Source organism: Narcine bancroftii, chromosome 7 (assembly GCF_036971445.1).
Source record: "Narcine bancroftii isolate sNarBan1 chromosome 7, sNarBan1.hap1, whole genome shotgun sequence".
Taxonomy (NCBI): Eukaryota; Metazoa; Chordata; class Chondrichthyes; order Torpediniformes; family Narcinidae; genus Narcine; species Narcine bancroftii.
In genome coordinates this window covers 79,988,634-80,012,479 of record NC_091475.1, presented here as the reverse complement: position 1 = coordinate 80,012,479, position 23,846 = coordinate 79,988,634, and the positions used below count along the sequence as shown (strand labels likewise).

Below are 23,846 nucleotides of genomic sequence, written 5' to 3'. Positions count from 1 at the left end.
AGCAAGTTCTTTCACAATGTGTCTGCAGCCTAAGGGTGCAGGTGAACACCTAATGGTCCATGTTGTGAACTGTATCACTCTAGCAAGGTCCAGTCCATTCTATACTGGTGTGTATACCTCTGCAAGGAAAGGACCTCCTCACCATAGTCAACATTTATGCCCCAACTCTCTGATTAATCCCAGTGAAGTCAAAAAGGCAATTTATAGTGATCTGAAAACCACTATATCAGTATCGTGGCAACTTCTGATAAGCTGCTGCTGCCATGAGACTTTCATGCTCGGGTTGGAAAGAAGTCCATTGTGTGGCCTGGTGTGATCAGACACCAAGGGATCAGCAACAGTAACGGTAACGGGTCTACTGCTTCTCCCGATGTGCACAGAATTCAAACTGCATTACTAACACACGGTTCAGATTGCCAAACAAGCTCAAATACACATGGATGCATCTATGATCTAAAAGCTGATATCTCATTGTCTACGTCATCACCCACATCTCTGACGTTCGTATCGCCAGAGTTAAGCATGGAGCTGAGTACTCAACTGATCATCAAATGGTGTGGTCAGATCAGTCTTCATGCAGACTCATTGCTGCCCAACCAGCCAAAAAGCTGAACACCACCAAAATGAAACACCGTGAGTGTGCTGAAGCCCTGAAATACTCCATGGAAACTGCGCTAAGCAGACTGGTTGAGAATCCACTGAGACTGGAATGCTGTCAAAGAAACGGTCTGCAGCACTGCCCAGGACACCTTGGGGAAAGTCAAGCGCAGGTTTGATGAGAACAACCAATCTGCGTGAGATCTTCTAAGAGCTATCACTGCCTAGTTTGGACCACAAGACCCCGTAGAGCAGTGGTTCCCAACCTTTTACTTTCCACTCACATACCACTTTAAGGATCCCCTATGCCATAAATGTTCTGTGATTAGTAAGGGATTGCTTAAGGTGGTATGTGAGTGGGAAGGGAAGGTTGAGAATCACTGCTCTAGACCCAATTGTTACTGAAATATTTTGCTTGAGAAAAATTGTCATTGGCCCATTTCCTTTGGAGTTATGAAACCATGCACATAACGAATCAATTTGGAATGATTTGGTATACGTCTTAATACTTTAATATTGTAATATGTTAACTGCTTTCCTAACTTACATCTATGTAAATATGCTCTGTGGTCCTGGAGAAATTCTATCATGTCCTTCTGTGCGAACATGGTATGAACAATAAATAAAATTGACTAAGGCAGTTGCATACCAAGCTCTTCTCAGACACCCAAACTCATTTCAGAAAACGTGCCTTTTAAAGCGCAAAATCAACTTTGCAGAGGCAGCTCAGAGCTACAAAAGACCAGTCGTGGGCAAACAAGGCCAAGGAGTTCCAAGCGTTTGCTGACTACAATGACTCAAGGAGCTTCTATGAAGCCATCAAAGCAAGGTACCTCACAATTCCTGAGCAAAGGCAGAACATCCATCATTGAGAAGTCAGAGCACATGAAAAGATGACAAGAACACTTCTACAAGCTGTTGAATAGACCAGGAACCATCACCGATGTGGCATTGGGCAGAGTACACCCTCGACCCATATTGTTTGAGCTCAATGCTCCCCCTATTCTTCACTAGGTCATCAAAGCCATCAAACAGCTAAAGTCCAACAAAGCACCAGGGTCTGATGGGGTGGGGGGGGGGGGGGAGTTAAGTGGGAGTAATTAGAGGATATTTTCACCACAGATATGATGGGCCAAAGGGCCTGCTTCTATGCTGTCAGACTATGTCATTTCGCCTAATGCAAAGAATAATTTCAGTGTTCTTTGATAATTAATTTCTGCATTCTTTTTTTCTTTGCTGCTTTGATGCGTTGTTGGGTTCAATATTAACTTCTCGTTGTTCCACACCTGCTCAATTTGCTTGATGTATATCTGATCAGAAAAGAGTAAGAGGCCAGCATTTAATACACCACTAGCCGTGGCAGTTCATTCCAAACACCCACCACTCTCTTTGAAAGAACACACAATTCCTCTCACCTTAAATTCCTCTAGCGTGTGACATTTTACCCTGGGGAGAATATTCTGACTCTTTAACCAAAAGAATGTCTCTCATTCTTTTATACACCTCTATCAGGTCTCCCCTTAGCCTCCAACGCTCCAGAGAAAACAACTCAGGTTTGTCCAACCTCTCCCCGTAACTCATTCCCTCCAAATTGGGCAACATCCTGGTAAACCTCTTCAGGTAAAGCCACTGCATTCTTCCTGTAATTGGGCGACCAGAACTGCCTGATCAAACTTTTATATAGTTGCAAGATGACCTTGTTACTCTTATACTCAATGCCCTGCCCATTGAAGCCAAAGATACCATACACCTTTAACATCCTATCTACCTGCGAGGACATTTTCAAGGAGCTATGGACCTGGACTCCCAGATCCCTCTGCAGATCAATACTTTTACAAGCTCCTCCATTAACTGCAGACATTCTCCTTACATTTGACCTCCCAAAGTGTAACACTTCACACTTGTCTGCATTAAACCCCATCTGCCATTTCTCTGCCCATCTTTGTAACTGATCTATATGCTGTTATATTCTGTGCTAATCCTCTACACCCTCCAATCTTTGTGTCCTCTGAAAACTTACTGACCATTTATATGTATCACAAACTACTGGGGTCCAAAAACTGATCCCTGCAGAACACCACTGGTCTTAGACTTCCAGCCCGAAAAACACCTTTCCACCACCACACTCCATCGTCTATGGGCCAGATAATTCAAATTCTAAACTATCAATTCGCTATGAATCCCATGCATCTGTACCTTCTGGATCAGTTGAACATGAAGGACCTTGTCAAACACCTTACGAAAGTCCATGTAGTCTACTTCGACTGCCGAACCCTAGTCAACCTCCTTCATCACTTCCTCAAACAGCTCAATCAAATTGTTAAGAGATGACCTACGCCTCAGAAAGCCATGCTGACTGTCCCAAATCTGACCATAATTTTCCTCTCTCTAAGTATCCTTCCCATTACTCTCCCCACCACTGAATGTGAGGCTCATCAGTTTAGAATTTCCTGAATTTTCCCAGTTTCTCTTTTTGATCCAAGGTACAACACTGGCTGCTCTCCAGTCTAGGACATCACCTGCTGTTAGCGAGAATACAAAGATCTTCTTCGAGGCTTCAGCAACCTCCTCCCTTCCCTCTTTCAATAACTGAGGATAGATTCCGTCAGGCCCCAGGGACTTGCCCACTTTAAGGCTCTTTAAAAGAACCAACACCAACACATGAGAGTTCTCCACACTCAGCTCCCTATCACTGTCCTCCAGATCCTTCTCCTCAACATACTCATTTAGTACCCCACCCACTTCCTCTGACTCCAAGCTTAAATTCTCTCCTTTGTCCTTGAGTGGACCTACCCTTTCCCTAAGCATCCTCCTGCATTAAATGCAAGTATGAAGCACCTTGGGATTCTCTTTAGTCCTACTCACAAAGGACATTTCATGGCCCTTTGAATAACCTAATGGCCTGCTTAAGCTTGTTCCTGCTACCCTTATATCTTCCAGAGCCCTGTCTGATTTTATTTTCCTATTCCTTATAGACAGGCTTCCTTTATCTTTTTGACTGGACCTCTCTTATCATCCAAGTTTCTCTTTCAGTGCCTCCTCTTACTGCAACATGCTGGTCCTGGACTCTAATTAACTGGACCTTAAACAACTCTCACATGTCAGATGTTGCTCTTGCCTGATAACAGCTACTCCCAACTAACTCCTCCAGCTCCTGGCTAACAATGTCACAATTTGGCCTCTCTCAATTTGGTATTTTCCCATTGGATCAAGGCGTCTCTTCATTGAACTTAAGGAATTCTGATCATGGATCTTCAATGGCCTTCCTTCCACCATAAGGCTAGAAGTGGGTCAGTTCACGGATGGTTGAATAGTGCTCAGATCCATTGGCAAAGGTCATAGCTTGTCTTTAAGACAACTTCAGAAAGCAATGGTATTTTGTGAGCAAACTCAACAAATGACAGAGACACTATCATCACTGTGGCAACCTTCCTGACTTCAGACCTATCAGAATCCCTCCATTTTTGCAAGCTCATCGTTCTGCCCAGGTCCTGAAAGATGAATAATTAAAACCAGTTGTGCACTTGGAGGGAGGCTGTGTTCTCTGATGGAGACGTTTTTTGCTAAGTGGACCGACCCTCTCAGGGTATGCTGCAGCCTCCCCTCCATTTAACGGCAAGTAAAGGGGAGAGGACGAGGCAGTTTGTTCAGGGTGACTTATAGTGGAGTAAATCGACGCTCCCAGAGGCTGGAATCGATAAGCAAGCTTCATTGAATCTTGCAGCACATTTTTGTAGAAGCCACTTGTGTTCATGGTATTAATGCGTGGGCGATAACCTGATTTGCTATGGGGGATTTCCTTATTGAAAGATTCATTATGCAGGCGAAAAAAAGTCATAGTTGCAATCTGCTCTGTGAAAACTGTGGGTGAGATGATCCCTGTTGATGATTTCACTAGATGATAATTAACTCTGTTAAGATCATATGAAACAGAAGCACGAACTGCCATCCTGCCCATCTAATTTTCTCTGTCGTTCAGTAAGATCACAGCTGGCACACCACGTTTAGTCCGATCCCACAGATCCTGACTTTCTTCAGTACCAAAAACTACCCCCTCAGTTTTAAAATATCCTCCTTCATTTTCAATGCTCTGTCCCTCGCTCTATGATGCCCCAAAGTCTTTCATCCTTCCTATCCTAACCTTAGAAACATTCCAGCTTTTTATACTGTGAACTGGTCCCAAGTTCTGGAATCTCTTCGGAATGCTCTTTCCTCTCAAGTTGACGCCTAACTCTTCCAACAACCCTTGGCCACCGGTCACAACACAACGTGGTTTGGACAAAAGCACAGTGCTGGAGAAACTCAGCAAATCAAACAGTGTCCTTTATATAGCAAAGATAAAGATACATAATTTCATTAATCACCCTTCATCAAGGTCACATATACCTTGCTGTAAGGCACAAGCCCGAATCGATGGTTATGTATCTTTATCTTTGCTATATAAAGGACTATTTGCCCTGCTGAATTTCTCCAGTATTGTATTTTTACTTCAATCACAGTGTCTGCAGACTTTCGTGTTTTATTTACGACGTGGTTTGGTACTGAATTTGTTGGATAGCATTCCCATGCAACACATTGGGACACGTGGAAACAGGTTCTTTGCTCAACTTCCCCATGCTGGTCAAAATGTTCCACCCACATTAATCCCACCTGCCTGCATTTGGTCCATATCTTTCTCAACCCATCCTATCCCTGTATCTGTCCAATTCTTTTCTTAAATATTGCAAGAGTACCTGCTTCAACCACCTCCAAGATCCTGTTCCATATGCCCACTCTCCTCTGTGTAAAAATGTTACCTCTCAGATTCCTGTTAAATATCTCCCCCGTCCCTCACCTTAAATGCATGTCCTCTGGTTATTGATGCCCCTACTCTGGGTAAAAGGCTCTGCATGCACCCAATCTATTCACATATGATTTTTTTACACCTCTGTGAGATTACCTCTCATCCTCCTACTCTCCAAGCCCTAGTTTGCTCAACCTCTCCCTATAGCCCAGTCCCCCCCGAGTTCAGGCAATGGCCCATAAATCTTCTCTGCACCCTCTCCAACTTGACAACATCTTTCCTATAGCACAAAGACCAAAACTGAATCAATACTCCAAATAGAGCCCTACAATGCGCTACACAACTGCAACATGATCTCTCAACTTCTAAATTCAGTACTCTGATAGATGAAGGCCAATGTGCTGAAAGCCTTTTTGACCACCCTATCTACCTGTGATACCACATTCAAGGTACTATGTGCCCGTAAACCTGGATCCCTCCACTGTACAACACTCCCCAGATCCCTATTGTTCACTGTGCAGGTCCTAACCATGTTGGACCTCCCAAAATGCAACACCTCACATTTCTCTGTACTAAATTTTATCACCTGCCCAACCGATCAAGATCCTGCTGCAATCTTTGGCAACTCTTCACTGTCTACAGTTTAGTGTCATCTGCAAACTTGCTGATTATGTTTTCATCAAAATCTTCGATATAGATGACAAACAGCAATGGACCCAGCACTGAACCCTGTGGCACAGACCTCCAGTCTGAAAAATATCACTCTGCTATCTCACCTTGGATCCCATGTGATCTAACCTTCCAGAGTAGCATTTTGTGCAGCACCTTATTGAATGCATTGCTGAAATCCATATATACATCTACAACTCTGCTCTCATCAACCTTCTTTGTCACATCATCAAAAATCTCAATTAGATTTGAGAAATATGACCTCCTCATTAGAAATCCATATCCTTAATCAGTCCTTGTCCAGTGAATGGTGGCAATTCACCAGAATTAACAGGTGCCAGCTCCAGCAAGTTACTCTTTCTAACACTTCCATGACTTCTCCCTCTCTCTCCTCTCCCCCATTTGTCCAGCTTTCCCTTTCATCCATCGCGGGACCCCACTCTCCTTTGCCCTCCGGGGAGGCAAATTCTCTTTTGAATTCATGGAGCTTTGTGAAGATCATTTTGTGTTGATGGCCCCTGGGATTTAACTTCCCCACAGGTAGAGACACTCAGCTTGTGTGCAATGGACAATATGGTCACAACTGTGGCTTGCTCTCCTTCCAAGATTCTGATGTGCAACCAAATTTGTGTAGTGGAACGCAGTCACCAGCAATGTTCTCCACGCTTTGTACACTTCAACATGGACAAACCTCCTCCCTGAATCTAATTAATTGAAGCCCTGTAAACACTCTGCAGTACACAAACGTGCTGGAGAAACTCAACAAGTCATGTAGTAAAAGGCAGTCGATGTTTCAGGTCTGAGCCCTTTGTCTCGAATAAGAACAAACAGACAGATACCTGAATAAAAAGGTGGGGGAAAGGGGAGAAGGAAAGTGGGTGGGAAGGAGAGAAATAGGAAGCTAAAAGTGGGGAGGGGGGGGTTAGAAGAGAAAAATGCTGAGAGGTGAAATGTGAAGAGGGCAAGAGGGCGAAGAAGGACAATTCCAAATGCCCCTTAAACCTACCACTACTCTCCCAGACTGTTCATTCCTTTCAAATTAACCTCATACTCTAGTGCAGGTAGAATTCATTTTTCCATGCTCTTACAGCCTCAAAAAGGTATAAAAATCAAAGTGATCCACAAGAAGTCCAGCAACAGAGGTCTTTGTCCAAGCCTTTGTTTGTTCACTGTATGAAAAATTGTCTAAAAGGATGAGAGAAGGGCAATGAGGTTCAGAGAGGTTTGGGGGAAGAATCCCAGGGCCCAGGACCTCTGCATCTGTTGGCTTGGATGGAATTGGTGAAGCATCTAATAGTCCTCAATTAGAGAGGTGTTGAAATTTCAGACTGCACAATGGGGGAATTAGTTTGCCTTAACACCAGCTTTCTCCCCTCTGTATTTTCAGTCCTGACGAAGGGTTCCAATCCAAAGCGTCGACAATTCTCTTTCTCCCACTGATGTGTACTCGACCCACAGAGTTCCTCCAGCAGATTGTGTTTTGCTGTATATGGTCAGAATTGTGCTCAGATTGAGTCAACTGTTTTCAAGATGTTCTGGAGGGGATGTCAAAACCATCAGGCTGGAAGGGATGACAAGAATACTATAATAGGCAGGATAAATCAGTACTGGAAATTAATTTCTCATGCATGAGTATAACTTGTTTACATTCACTTCACCATGATCTGCTTTAAAGGAAATGTTGAATAAATTTAGAAATGCAGATGTATTGGCTGAAAGCCTGGACACAATTTTTTTGGCTCAAGGTAGAATTGTGATTTAGTGACTGGATAAATAGACCAGAGGCAAGATCTGGACCTACCACGGCAGAATGGGTTTTTCAGTTTCAGTGACTGATAGGGAATACTGCAGTCTGCAGGGGTGAGTGATAAGCCACTCTCGTCAGAGTCAACAACCCTTCCCTCCAAGGCAGGGAATTTGGACAGGAAGGAGGAGACCTGCACTGCTGGGAGTCAGTGTGATGGGTGTACCACTACACTGATGGGGGCAGTGTGACGGGTGTGCCACCACTCCGCTGGGGGTCAGTGTGACGGGTGTACCACTGCACTGCTGGGGGGCAGTGTGACAGGTGTTCCACTACACTGATGGGGCAGTGTGAGTGGTGTATCACCACACCACTGGGAGGCAGTGTGACAGGTGTTCCACTACACTGATGGGGCAGTGTGAGTGGTGTATCACCACACCACTGGGAGGCAGTGTGACAGGTGTTCCACTAAACTGATGGGGGCAAGTTGATAGGTGTACCATTACACTGATGGAGCAGTGTGAGTGGTGTATCACCACACCGTTGGGGGGCAGTGTGATGGGTGTACCACCACACTGATGGGGCAGTGTGATGTACATTTGCATTGCCGGGGAAAGGCAAGTGTGAGAGGTGGACCACCAGATTTCTGGGAGGTGTACTGTGAAGTGTAAACCATCACTTTGCTGTGGAGAGTGTGAGGGTGTGAAAGTGATATTACAGGTTTGAAACAGTACTGAAGGAACGTTGTGTTAGGAAGAGTATTGAGGGAGTGCTGTGTCAGGGTCATGCTGTGATAGGCAGAGTACTGCTGAAGTGTTGTTTAAGTGTCAGTACTGATGGAGCACTTAAGAACATGACTGAGGGAGTGATGGGTCAGGGACAGGACTGAGGGAGTGATGGGTCAGGGACAGGACTGAGGGAGTGCTGTGTCAGGGATAATACTGAGGCAGTGATGTATTATGGGCAGTACCTCAAGAGTACTCTGTTAGGGACAGTACTGCCCAAGAATTGTGTGAGGGACAGTACTAAGGGAGCACAATGTTAGGGACACTACTGTGAGAAGGGTCCTAACTTTTTTAATCCTTTCAGCTCCAAACCCACGATCATCCTGATGAACTCCCTGCCAACTGCTTCCAGTGAGATAATATCTTTGCACAAATTCAGCATGGTTACAAACCCTCCTGGTCCCCAAGCCCATGTCAACCAAATACACACGTGTGACCAATTAACATTCCTATCCCATGCGGCTCAAAACGTGGGAGGAATCCAGAGCATCCGGACGTAACCCAGACTGCGCCGGATTGGAACATGGGTCACTGGAGCTGCAATAACATTGCACTAACCAGTACACTAATGGTGCTGCAGCGGTTAGTGAAATATTATTACAGAATCAGCGACCCAGGTTAGAGTTTGCCACTGTCAGTGAAGAGTTTGTACGTTCTCCCTTGGCCTGCGTGGCTTTTATCCAGGTGCTCCAGTTTCCTCTTACCCTCCAAAAGAAAACATACAGGGACGGTAGGTTAATTGGGCATAACTGGGTGACACTGGTTTCAACGGCCAAAATTGGCTTCTACTGTGTTGTAAAAGAAAATTAGGACCAGTTTTATTTAAATATTCCAAATGTCATTGGATGAGTGCCTTGTACAGTTGCAGCAAGATTTTTGTATCTATAATTTTTAAAATATATATATGCTGCAATGATAATAGGCCCTTCCAGGCCTGTGTTCCCCAAATACACCAATTAATCTACAATTCCCATACACCTTGGAGGGTGGGAGGAAGCCAGAGCACCCACAGGAAACCCATGTAGACGTGGGGAGAAAGTATAAAACTCCTTGCAGGCAACAGCATAGATTGAACCCGAGCTGCGATAGAGTTGCACTAATTGTGCTAGCCTACCCTCACCCTAATCCTAATGTCCAAATCTCTGGAAATAAAATTCCATTTGCCTTCCTTATGACCTGAGCACTTGTGTGCCAGCTTACTGTTTCCTGAACAAGGAACCCCAATCACAAGTCACCATCACCTTCTCAAGGGCAGATACGGTGGTGCCAGAAGTACTCTAATACACTTTGCCAGTCATACACCCAGGCCACTGAGGAACCTTAAAAAAACGTTGTTATTCTATTTTGGGTAATATGTAAGGAGTGCTGGTGATGATAACGGTGTCAGCACAATCCCATTGCATTACAACCATGGTGTGAGCTTCCTGATTCTGCATTAATCTGTCTCATTATCTGCTGCGTGTGAGCAGTCCCACATTCTGCAGCCAGAGATAATAAGGTAACAGGCCCTTTACAGCCAGGAAGGTTCCAATAGGGCAAGTAATTGGAGCACAAGAAGACTGCAGCCATTGTGGAAATTGGTGATGCACAGAAATTGTTCCACTGTAGCCCAGCAGATTACAGTCTCACCCCGTTCCAAGTCCCACTCCAGTGAAACATGCACAAATATCAATGACGTCTCTTCAATCTACAATGACAAAGTGTTATTGTCAGGGGATACTTGACTATAGGTGATGCCTTCAATCAGATTCATGGTGAGAATGCAGAGGCATTCCTAATGTTTAGAGCAAAAACTACAGATGCTGTAAAGCTGTAACAAACATCAACAAAAATGCCATAAAGACATATCAAGTCAGGCAGCGTCCGTGAGGAGTGAAAGAGAGTTAACGTATCAGAACTGATGAAGGTTCAATGGCATGAAAAGGTGACCTCTCCTCAAACATTCCTGAGCTGCAGAGTACTTCTGGCATTTTCTGTTTTATCCTCAGTATTCTCAATGGTTACCTCAACAAACAACACGGAAAAACATAATCATGAAAGATATCGATAGATTGAAAGAGTGCAGAGATGATTTACAAGGATGTAGCCGGGACTTGAGCAAAGTTACAGGGAAAGGTTAAACAAGTTAGATCTTTATTCCCTGGAGTGTCAAAGAATGAGGGAAAATTTGAAGGAGGTATACAAAAATGGTGGCATGGTTGGCATAGCAGTTAGCACAACGCTGTTACAGCGCCAGTTTTTGGTACCAGGGTTTGAATCCCGTGCGGTCTATAAGGAGTTGGTACATTCTCCTCGTGTCTGAGTGGGTTTTCCCTGGGGGTTCCAGTTTACTCCCAACATTTGAAACATACTAGGAGTGTAGGTTAATTGGGTGTAAGTTGGGCGGTATAGACACGTGGGCCATAATGGCCTATTGCTGTGCTGTATATCTAAATTTATTTTCTTTAATTAAAAATTATGAGGGGTATAGATAGAGAAATTGCAAGCAGTATTTTTTTTTCCCACTAAGATTAGGTGAGACAAGAACTAGAGGACATGGGTTAAGGGTGAAAGGTGAAGTGTTTAAATGGAACATTAGGAGGAACTTCTGCACGCAGAGAGTGGTGAAATTCAGCTACCAGCTGAAGTGGTGATTGCAGGCTCAATTTTGACTTTTAAGAAAAATTTGGACAGGTACATGGATGGGAAGAGAATGGAGTGCTATGGTCTAATAGATTGGCATGCACTAGCTGGGCTGAAGGGCATTTTCCTGTGCTGTAGTGTTCTATGGGTTCTATCTGTCCATTGACCATGGCACTATGCACCAACTGGGTGAAACGTTTCCCACACTGTAACACCCGGCCACACTCAAAACCTCATTCTCTTAGGGAGGTCACAACACCACAGCAGGTGGCACCTCCTTTCGGTAGAGTCGGTGGGATGAAGGTACTCACATGGTGCTGTTGGGGAGGGGGGGTTCAAAGACTTTCCCGGTCTGCCCATTACTCTTTGTCCTCCTCAGTGGTCGAGGTTGTGGATTTGGGAGTTGTTGAAGCAGCTCTGGGCACTGCTACATCGCGATGCTGGATGGGTCACACCTGAGGGCACCCTGCTCCCTTGGGACAGAAATGACTGGCATCGTGCCAGGTCTCAAACTTTTTAATTTTCATCAATCAACTCACACTGCTGATAAATAATCTACAGTCACGAACCAAACTGATGGTAATGAGTACAGATTATTCCCCGTTTTCAAATTTATTCTCAAGGTAGCAAAAAATGCAAGAAGCAATAAATCCTAATTAAAAATTGAGCATTAAATTGCACCGCATCATTCCCCACATCATCAAGGGAAAGAGTCTTATGTAAAAAGTAGACTTGGCTGTCCTTGAGAAGGAGCATCCTCTAATTCATCGAGAATAATTTGAATTTATATCAGGCACTTAATAAAGTGAAACATCCCAAGGTGCTTCACAAAACTGGGAATCACACTGCAAGTGACACCAAGACACAGCAGGAGACGTGGAGATCGGTGCCCAGAAGCTTGTCAGATATATTCAGGTGGGTTTTGAGAGAGGGAGGAAGAGAAATAGAGAGAGAAAGAGAACAGGTTTATGAGTCAAAGCGAAAGTGAGGGAGAGAGAAGAGAGAAGGAATGTGGGAGAAGACAAGGAGAAAGAGAGAGCAGAGAAATGGTTAAAGGAGGAACAAAGGGAAATGAAATACATAGAGGAGAGAGAGAGGCATTTATGGAGGGAATTCCATGGATCAGGGCTCAGGCAAATGAAGGCATGGCCTCCTGTGAGCGAGTGATAGATATCAGTAGTATTCGGCAAGCCAGGGGGGGAATGGAGGTGAGGAGGAGCTTGAAAGAAGGCTGCAGGGATAGGTATAGATGAGAAGGTAAGATCAGAAAACAAGTGTCTGACTTTTACACCCGAGCTGTTGCCAGGCAGATTGTCCCTAGGAGCAAGATGTGATGGGGATGGTGCGATTAGGATACAATAGTGGCTCCTGGGTTCGGCTGGGTGAAGCTTGAAAAGTGGGCAATGTGAAGGTGGGAGGAAATTGCTTGGAAAGTTAACTGTGGAGGCAATAAAACTCGACTCAGTCAAACAGAGTCATGCCAAGACTGCAAACGTTCTGCTTCCACCCGAGTATTTGAAATTACTCTCTGGCCTTGGGTTTCTGTGTGGGGTTCCCAGATAAGGGTATGTCACCTCTCTGGCACTGTCTATTTTGAACCATTATTCACATGCATCTCCTGAATTAGTTACTGGAGTTCACACGGCACTTCAGAACAATGACCTGTTAGCAACACTACCCAAACAGGGTTTAACCATGAAGGTTACAGACATTAAGGAATGAACTGTTTTAATTCCAGTACAAGAATGTGGTGGAGCAGCTGTTGGAAAATATATTCTGTAATTTGCAGAATGATTGCCTTATTCTTGTCTCAGGGAATCCGAACTAAATCTGAGCATGGTCACAGCTCTACACAGGCCAATGGTTCAATTACATTGCAACAGTTGCAACATCCACTCATGTGCTTAAGGTGGCAGAAACTTCTCATGGTGCCAGACAGGACACGCAATCTGAGTTACACAAAAGCTCAGGCTGAGACTCCAGGATAGTGGTTGACCTCCTGGTGCTTAGGTCCAGGATGGCTTTAAGAATATTCTTAAAGGGGAAGGGGAGGCAGCCGGAGGTGGTGGTACATATTGGTGCCAATAACATAGGCAGGAGTGGGATAGTGGTCCTGCAAAATAAGTTTAGGGAGTTAGGAAGGAGGTTGAAAAGCAGGATTTCTCCAGTGCCATGAGCGAGGAGGTCAGAATAGGAAGATAGTGCAGAAAATTAGTGGCTGATGAGATGGTGCAGGAGGCAAGGGTTCAGCTTCTTGGATGACTGGAACCTTTTCTGAGGAAGAGGTGACCTGTACAAAATGAGAGAGGTTGCACCTGAACTGAAGAGGAGCTGGCAAGGAGGATTTGGTGATGATGTTGGGGAGGGTTTAAACTAAATTGGTAGTGGGGTGGGAACCAAAGTGAAGAGTCAGAGGAAGAGGTGGTTGGCACACAAGTGCAGGCAGATAGGGCAAAATTACAGCCATAGTGATGAGTTGCAATGCAACAAGGACTCAGTGTCAAAAAAAAGTAACAATACAGGACTAATGGTTTTGTATTTAAATGACCGGAGCTTAAGAAATAAAGTGGACAATCCTGTAGTACAGCTACACATTGGAAGATGTGATGTGGCCATCACAGAATCATGGCCAAAGGATGGATGGCATTGGGAGCTGATGCCCAAGGATACATAGTGTATCAAAAGGATAGGCAGGTAAGCTGAGGGGGTGATGTGGCTCTGTTGGTAAGGAATCACATTATATCATGAGAAATAGGTGACTTAGGGTCAGAAATGGCAAGAGCCCTTAGGAAGCAGCGATCACAACATGACAGAGTTCAGCTTCCAATTTGAAAGGAAAAAAAAATGATATCAGCTATGTCAATATTTCAGTGGAACAGAGAGAATTAAAGTGGTATGAAAGAGGAATTGGCCCAAGTTGACTGGAAAAGTAAGCTAGATGGGGGAATGGCAGAAAAGAATTGGTTGATATTTCTACAAGAAATAAAGCAAGCACAGGATATAGATATAAGGAAATTATGAATGGCAAAATGACACAGATGTGGCTAATGAGAGGTTAAAGCTAAAACAAAAGGGAGGGCAGACAGGGTAGCAAAAATTACTGGAAAAGCAGACAACTGGGAAATTTTTTATAAGTTGCAGAGAGGCAAAGAAAGTCATTAGGAAAGAAAAGATGAATTATGAAAGGAAATTGGCAAATAACATACAAAAGGATACTAAGAGTTTCTTCAAATATATACAAAAAAAGTAAAGGGGGACGAGGGTAGATATAGGGCAGATTGCAAATGAAGCTGGAGAATTTATAATGGTCAACAAAGAGATGGCAGAGGAATTAAATGGATATTATGCGTCAATCTTCACTGTGGAGGACAGTAGCAAAGTCTTTGGGAAGAGAATTAAGTACAGTCAGGATTACAAGAGTGCTTAGTAAGCTGAATGGTCTAAAAGTAGGCAAGTCTCTGGGACCAGATGCGGTGCACCCACAGGTTCTGAAGGAGGTGGCCTTGGAGATGTAGAGGCATTAGAAATAATTTTTCCAGAAATCAATAGACTCAGGCATTGTTCCTGAGGATTGGAAGGTCGTAGATGTAGCTCTGCAGTTTAAGAAAGGAGGGAGGCAGAAAAAAGGAAATTATAGGCCTATTAGTCTGACTTTGGGACTTGGAAAGATATTGAAATCGATCCTCAAAGATGAGGTGATGGAATCCTTCAAGGTTCATGGCATGATAGGTCCAAGCCAGTGTGGGTTCATGAAAGGATGATCATGCCTGACCAACATAATGGAATTTTTTGAGGAAATCTCAAGTAGGGTGGATTGTGTATTTGGATTTTCAAAAGGCCTTCGATAAGGTGCTTCATAAAAGGCTGCTTAATAAGATGAGAGCCCATGGAGTTACTAGAAAAATAATAGATTGGGCAGAGCATTGGCTGATAGTCAGGAAGGAAAGGGTGGGAATAAAGGGATCCTATTTTTGTTGCCAATTACTAGTGGTGTTCTGCAGGGGTCGGTATTAGGGCTGCTTCTTTTTACAATGTATATTGATGATTAAAAGTGTGGATTAAAGGGTTTTGTTGCAAAGTTTGCAGATGACACAAAGATATGTGTAGAGTATGAAGTGTCGAAATCAAAAGCTTCCAGAGACTTGGACAGTTTTGAAGAATGGGTGAAGAAATGGCAAATGAGATTATAATGTTGAGAAATGTGCAGTTGTGCATTTTGGTCGAGGAAATAAATGGTTGAATTATTATTTGGAAGGGGAAAAAATTCAAACCTCAGAGTACAAAGGGACCTGGGGGTCCTCATGCAGGATAACCTGAAAGTTGACTGCCAGGTTGGATCGGCAGTAAAAAAGGCAAATGCTATGTTCATAGTTGCTTCAAAGGGATTGTGTATAAGAATAAATCGGTGTTAATGAGACTCTGAGGCACTGGTGAGATCTTATTTGGGGTACTGTGTGCAGTTTTGGGCCCCTTTTCTTAGAAAGGATATAGCAAGGTTGGAGAGGGTACAGAGGAGGTTTACCAGAATAATTCCTGGAAAGAGCTTAGCAGCTCTTGGACTCTATTCATTAGAATATAGAAGAATGAGTGGGGATCTCATAGAAACACAAGATGTTTCCCCTGTTGGGTGATTCCAGGACAAGAGGGCACAGTCTTGGAATTTAAAAGTACCAATTTGCCACAGATGAGGAGAAATCTCTTTAGCTAGAGGGTAGTGGATTTGTGGAATTAGTTGCCAAATCCAACTGTGGAGGTAGGATAATTAGGGGAATTTAAAGGGGAAATTGATAGGTATCTAATTAGTCAGGGTATCATGGGATATGGGGACAAGGCTGGAACTTGTAACTCGATGTGAGAACCATTTAGCTCATGGAGGTTTCACAGAGAAGATTCTGCCAAATGGCCTGGTTCTGTTCCTTTTTTTCTTCTGAAAAATGAGGCAAGAGTAGATTTCGGACCAATAGAAAATTATGCTGGAGAAATTTTAATGGGACACAATGAGATAGTAGAGGAACTGAGTATTATAGAGATTGTGGAGGCATTAGTAATGACCTTCCAAGAATCTATAGATCCTGGCATGATTCTAGAGGACTGGAAAATTGTAAAGGTCACTCTGCTATTTAAAAAGGGAGGTAAGTAGCAGAAAATAAATTACAAACCTGTTAGGCTGACATTGATGGTTGGAAAGTTGTTGGAGTTGATTGTCAAGGATGAGATTATGGAGTACTTGGAGGTGCATGACAAGATCGGCCAAAGTCAGCATGCATTCCTTAGGGAAAATCTTGCCTGACAAACTACTGCAATTTTTGAGGAAACCACAAGCAGCCTAGACAAAGGACATGCAGTGGACGTTTTGTATTTGGACTTTCAAAAGGCCTTTGACACAAGGAATTACAGGAAATACATTGGCATCCAAAGAGCTAATATCACAGAGTGGGAATAGAGGGATCCAATTCTGGTTGGCTACTGCTTACCAGTGGTGTACTACAGGGGTCAGTGTTGGGGCCACTTCTTTTTGCGTTAATGATTTGGATTGCAGAACAAATGGCTTTGTGGACAGGTTTGCAGATGATACAAAGACAGATAGAAGAGTAGATAGTAGAGACACTTGGATTAGGAGAATGGGAAAAGAAGTGAATACAATGTTGGAAAGTGTAAGTATATGCACCTTGGTAGAAGGATAAAAGGGTAGATTATTATTTGGTTGGGGAGAAAACTCAAAATCCAGGGGTGCAAAGGGACTTGAGAATCCTACTGCAGGGTACCTTAAGGTTAACTTCCAGGTTGAGTTGGTGCTGAAGAAGGTGAATGCAATGCATTCATATCTAGATGAATAGGATACAAGAGAAGGGTTGTGATATTGAGGCTTAAAGGCATTGATGAGGCCCCACTTGGAGTACGGGGTTCAGTTTTGAGCTCCTTATTTAATAATAGATGTGTTAGCATTGGAGAGTGTCCAGAGAAGATTTACAATCCCTGGAATGAAGGGATTAGCATATGAGGAATGTTTGACAGCACAGACTGTACTCCTTGGAGTTCAGAAGAATGGGGGTGGGGGGGGAGGGGGGAAGTATTTCAAATGTTGAGAGGCCTGGACAGAGTTGATGTGGCAAAGTTGTTTCCCATGATAGGAGAGTCGAGGGAAGAACTTCAGGATTGAAGGGTGCTCATTTAATTTAGATGTGGAGCAATTTCTTTAGCCCTCTGGAATTTGCTGCAACAGGGGCCTGTAGAGGCCATGATATTGGGTGTATTTAAGGCAGAGATTGATAGGTATCTGAATAGTCAGGGTATTTATATATTTTAAAAAAGAAAGTTATGAAGAGAAGGCAGGGGAGTGGGACTGAATGGGATTATGGATGCTCAAAATGGAATGGCAGAGCAGGCTGAATGGCCACCTTCTGCATCCATGTCTTGTGGTTTCATAGTCTTGTGTGACGAAGTGAAAAGATTGGCTGACAAACATCCCAGAGCTAGTGTCCCTGGCGAAGAAAGAGGCAGTCACCAACTCAGGAATGATCATGAGGTTTGAATGAGGCACCACCAAGGTGTGGCAGTTAGAGCTGCTGCCTCACCACACCAGAGACTAGGTTCAATCCTGACTTTTGGTGCTGTCGATGTGGAGTTCTCACACTCTTCCCATGTCCATCAGGAATTCCACCTGCATCACACAATACATGATGCACACAAATGTGCTGGAGAAATTCAGAGGATGGTAGGAAAATGGAACAAGGTGCCAGAGGAAGAAGTTGGGAGAATTGTAACATTAAAAAGACATTTGGAAAGGTACATCACATGGATAGGAAAGGTTTAGAGGGTTTCAAGAGTTGGTTTCTTTATTTTCATGTATACAAATAGACAATTTTTCAACATTTGGTTCTAGCAAAAGCACACAGAGGTTCTTCTAGCCTGATGTCCCCACCTAGAAGAGGAGCAAAAGAGAATCCCTTAAAAGACACCAGGTGTCTGTGAATTCACCTCCAATGCTCCCATAGCCTCTGCAACTGCATGGAGCCCTATCCATTCCAGCAGTGAACCCAATGATTTCCAACTTCTGATACAATCAGAAAGCATTCAGTACCTGAGGCCGTTCAGGAGCCCAGCTCACCGTCGGCACCCAGTTTCGACACCTCATTCCCATGAGCCAGTCTCCAGCAGTCTGCAGCCTGGTGTGAGGACATTAAACCAAACACAGGCAAAGGGGACTAACTTGATCAGCAAGAACATGTTGGGCTGAAGGGCTTGTTTCTGTGCTGTGGAATTTGACTCCATGTGTTTTGAGTGTTAGTTCATGACATCTGGCTAATACCTTGTCCTGGAAGAATAATTTCCTCTTTGATCTTCCACTGCTCCTCACGTGTACTAACATCAGTGGGTGGTAGTTCCTGTGAGCCTTTGTAATCTAATTTATCTTCGAAAGTGACAATCTTTACACATTTTTAGTTCCTGTCAACACCGCAGTAATCATGCTGGAGACCTTCCGACTTTCAATTTGCCAGAACAATTTGTTATTTCTAAAAATTGCCTCAAAGCTCTTCCTGAGGTACGTCGCACACCTGAACTGCAGAATGAGCTTCAAGATTCCATCCACTCCTGTCCCACTGAGTTCACTGGTGACCATCTGGGCACTGGAATGCCAGGAGGACTGTTCTCACCAACCTCTGTCCTGATGTTCTTGGAAGCTTACTTCACATGCCATCACTTGCCTCAAAGTGACCCATTCCCCAGCCCTGCCATTGGATGTCTGGCAATAGCTCACCAATCAGTATCCAATTGGATAATTCTCAAGTCAATAATTCTTTACTTCAACTTCTTCAATACACATTTGTTAACTTTTGCTTGCCATCAAGACAGGTGCCATGATTGGCTGTTGCTGGCTGGACACCTCCTGAGACTGATCCTACCCATAATCCCTTGCATGTTCCCCTTTCTCTTTTCTTCGATCAGTCAATGAGGTTGATGGTAGTTCCTGTCTTTAGTTAATAAATGCCTGATAGTTTCACAATATCAGCCTTTTGTGACTATTGATGGTGCATCAGTGCCACTAACTACTCTCTTATGTGAGTGCAGGAGGTGAACCTATAGACACTCTGTGTCTCTGAACAGACTCTTTAGCTTCTCTTTCTCCAACTGGTGGGGGCACTTGGATTAGTGGCACCACTTTGTGTGCCTTTTGTAACAAGCAAATGTTGATGAATTTTGTGACGAAAGGAATCTTAAATTTTGAAAACTTTCCAGTCCACGTAACTGTCTCAATGTCTTTTGAACGTTACAAATGTCCTCACTTCTACCACTTCCTCTGGCAGCTTGTTCCATATGCCCACCACCCTCTGTGAAGAACGTGCCTTTCAGGTCCCTTTCAAATATTCTCCCTGAAAGAGAGATGTAAACTTTTATTTAGCATCTTTTATGAAGAGAAAGAAAAGCAAGACTCCCTTAAGAGACAATGAGTGTCTGTGAATTTGCCCCCTGCTCCTGCAACCTCTGCAGCCACACAGCCTCTATCTGTTCCAGCAGCGAACCCGAGCTTTGATTTGATTCTCTGTTTCCAATCACGTTACAATAGACACAAGTTTAACTCATGGCCATTTTAATTATTTAACCAGCAATGCCTCTCAGCTCCAGTGACTCTGGTTCAACCCTGACCTTGGTGTTTTCTGTGTGGAGTTTGCATGTCCTCCCTCTGACTGGGTATGGTTTCCTTCAGATGCTAGTCTTCCCCCTCCCCCCCCCACAAAATCAGGGTGCTCTGGTTTTCTCCCTTGTTCTAAAGGTTGGCAAGAAAGTGTGTGTGGGTGTGTGGCATAATCTGGGCAGGTGTGGCAAGAATAGATTAGAGGGGAAATTCATGAAGGAATGGCATTGCATTGTGAGCTGAATGGGTCAATCAGACTCCTTCTGTGTCATATGGTCACCCCCCCAACAGGTGACCTCATGGCACTGCTGTTTGTGAGAGCTTGGTATGTTAATTTGGTTATTGTGACTCCCATTCTTCAACCGTGTCTGTGAAGAACTCTGGCGTGTCTCGAAAGGGAAATCCTTTCATTCCATGAGGAATGGTTCTGGCCTGGAATGTTGATCATTCTTTCCCTCCCACTAATGCTGCTTGACCTGATGAGATCCTGCAGCAAATTACGTTTGGCTGCAGATTCCAGCTTCTGTTAACTCCACTTCTTCCATTCTGTCCAGTCACTCCCAGGGGACAATACGCTTGCCATAACAGCCTGTCTGGTCAACATCAGTTTGAAACCCTTCTCGTGCAAGGCTGGCAATATAACAATTCTGGGAAATGATTCAACACCAATCATTGTTGCTTGGAGTTTGAAATGACTCGTACCATTCTTAATGTCTAAGCAGCTCTCCATTAACCCTAATCACTCAGTGCCAAGTTATGTAGACCAAAGCTGTAAATGGGCACAGTCTTGTCACAACAAAGAGGCACATGCTTCCACATTGAAATTTATTTAAAGATAAATTCTTTTTATAAATGTTTCAGATAAATTATTCATATAAATGTAGATGTGTAAACCAGTGTGATAACTTAATACCTATGACATAAAGCACTTTCTTTTGTAGAAGCTATGAAGGACGCACATCATAGATTTGTATGTGAACAAGAGTTTGGAGGGACTCAGCAGGTTGGGCAGCATCTACGCATTAACAAGATAAAAGGAAGCTGAGGGTAACATTTTGCAAAGGGTGGTGGGTGTATGGGACAGATTGCCAGAGGCAGAGGACTATTTGAATGTTTAATTTTTAAAAATTGGATGGACACCTGGAGAGGATAGATTCAAGGGCATTTGGGCCAAACCCAAACAGGTAGGACTAGTGTGGGTGGGAAATTTTGGTCAGTGTGGGAACAATGGACTGAAGGGCCTGTTTCCATTGCTGAATGACTCCGTGATCCAAAGCAATGGCTGATGATTTTTCACCCCAGCTTCTCCATCTGCTCAAGATTCCAGCATCTGCAGTGTTAAAGGTTTGCGTGTGATTGGATTCAAAGGAGAAATTGGTCCAAGTCTGGGAGCTGAAAGATGTGGTGTAAAAAGGGTCGGAACCAGAGACCATTCAGCCCCTCAAACCTCTTCTGCTCTTTGTTAGAATCTGTGCTGATCTGTAACCTACTCCTCCTGTCCTCAGTCTACAACTCCTAATTCCTCAAACCCAATAAAAAGCTATTACTTTGTTTTGCAATTTCAAACCTATCTTATTAGGAGCAAGAGTTCCCAATTTCCCAATCTGTTTCTCTTGGCTGAGGAGTGTAGCACCACGGCCAGCCCTCTTCCCACTAATTTCAATAAGTTCAAAGAGAATCTGTTTGGGGTGAGTGGAGGAAAGTTCGAGGGGGAAATGTCAGAAGTAAATGTTTTAGAGTGCGGGTGCCTGGAATAAATCACTGGGGGTGGTGGTGGAGGCTGGAACAAAAGGGATATTCAAAAAGACTTGTAGATAGGCACATGGCTGTAATAAAACTAGAGGGTTTAGACTGTGAGGGTCAGCTTAATGTTGAGCAGGTTTACATCGTTTAGTACAAAATCATGAGTTGAAGGGTTTGTTCTATGTTCCATCTCCTCTCATTCTTCCAAACTTTAGAGAATGCAGATCTAGTACATCCAGTGTCTCTTTAGGACAATGGAATCAGCACAGCTATCCACCTAGAGCAAGTGTATCTTTCTTGAGGGAAGGGGACCAAAATGATACATATGGCCCAGGTGCAGACACCAAGGGCCTGCAAAAAAGCATCATTAATCTAGGACTCAAATCCTCTTCAAATATAAGGCAAACTTACCATTTGTCATCCTAATTGGTTGTGGCACCTGTATACTGGCCTTCAGGCCTTGTACACAAGGACACTCAAATCTCGTTGAACATTTTCCCCATGCTTCATTGATGAACAAATGTCCTGCTTTTCTGTGCTTGATATGAAATTAAGAGGAAAGGCTTTCTAATATCCAAAGACGTCACACCCACTGTTCTTCCTTAACTATTCCACCCATCACATCCCCAGTGAACTCCAAGAGATTATTGAAACATGGATTTCCTTTCAAGTCCACATGGACTCCACTCAAATCTATTATTTTTTGCCTGGTGTTCTGCTGTAATATTCTTCATTGTGGATTCCAGCATTTCCCTTGCTACAAATTTCCACTCAGTAATTTCTTGTTTTCTTGCTCCATTTCTTTATTAATGGGGTCACATTTGCTGCCTTCCTATCCACAAGATCCATTCCGGAGTCCGTCGACAAATCGTTCCTTGCAATTGATCAGGTTTCAGATGCTTCAAATTCTCTCATTTATTTTACTAATACACCTTTCCTTCGGATCCTTGTTCCCTCCGATCTCTGGCAACTTTCCATGAATGCAGACACAATCACTGTTAAGTCCCTCTTCCATTCCCTAATTCCCATTATAAATCTTCTGATCTCTGTCTGGCTTCACTAGCCTCACAGAGCTGTAGAATCACCATAAATAATGGGTAAACAGCACAGTTGAGTGCAAGAAACAGGAAAGCATAATATTGCTGCTTTTTTCCCCAAGTGACACAATCAGTGTTTGGGTACTTGTACTTATTGTGCAAATGTGTACTAATTAGTGATTGAATATCCTACAAAAAGGCAATATAGTTAATGTAACATAACTACATGTATATTTGCACTAATGTCTTTCTATTGCTTAAAAAAATTCTTATAACTTGCTAGTTGTTTTGTGGTTCTTTGTAATGTGTGCAAAATCACAGCTCTGATTTTAATCTATTTACAGCACATGCTCATAATGATCCAATCAGTGATCATTGGTGAAATGGAATGATGGTTCATCATCATTCACGTGTAACTGGGTGAAGTCCCATCATCCATAGAAATTAAGGGGTAACCGACATTTTAGGTCTGAGGCCTTCAATGGGTATATCAAGGTCACCCTTTACTTCCTATGAGTGTTGTGTGACCTGCTGAGTTTCTCCAGCACATTTGTGTATTGCACTTGACCCCAGCATTTGTAAACTTTCTTGTTTAATTGAAATCCCATGTCCTTGAACCTGACTCTCAAAAATAAAACAGATGATTATGTGAGGGAATAGATACCAAATCTTATCCCATTTGGTTTACCATTACAAATGTTGTCTTCTTTATTATTAATTTACTTATTTATATTTATATTTTTTAACCCCCCCTCCTCTTTTTTCCCCCTTCTCCCTTACTTCCCTCCTTTAGTTCTTACTTATACATTATTTTTCCTTCTTTATATGTAGTTTGTCGTCGTTCTTTGTTCTTGTTACATCTCTTCATCTCTCTTTCTGTCCTGCAGGTGTTCTGCAAATTCTCGTGCTTTCTCCAGATCTGAGAACAGTCTGTTTTGCTGCCCTGGGATAACTATTTTAAGCACCGCTGGATATCTTATCATAAATTTATAGCCTTTCTTCCATAGGATCGATTTTGCTGCGTTAAACTCCTTCCTCTTCTTCAGGAGCTCAAAACTTATGTCTGGGTACAAAAAAATTTTTTGACCTTTGTATTCCAGTGGTTTTTTGACTTCTCTCATTTTATTCATTGCCTTCACCAATATATTTTCTCTTGTCGTGTGTCTCAGGAATTTTACTAAAACGGATCTGGGTTTTTGTTGTGACTGTGGTTTCGGGTCTGTGTGCCCTT

At 43.3% G+C, this 23,846-nt stretch overlaps 1 protein-coding gene and 1 long non-coding RNA gene across 4 annotated transcripts in view; both read right to left on the bottom strand.

Moving 5' to 3' along the window:
- Window positions 1-23,846, bottom strand: part of fgf14 (fibroblast growth factor 14) — a 502,771-nt gene that overhangs the window by 68,541 nt on the left and 410,384 nt on the right. The gene's annotated exons all lie outside the window — the stretch shown is intronic.
- LOC138739063 (uncharacterized) overlaps window positions 7,177-23,846 on the bottom strand; it is a 65,923-nt gene continuing 49,253 nt past the window's right edge. The window contains exon 4 of the long non-coding RNA XR_011341976.1: window positions 7,177-7,610. This is a non-coding gene — a long non-coding RNA (uncharacterized lncRNA). The remainder of the gene's footprint in view (window positions 7,611-23,846) is intronic.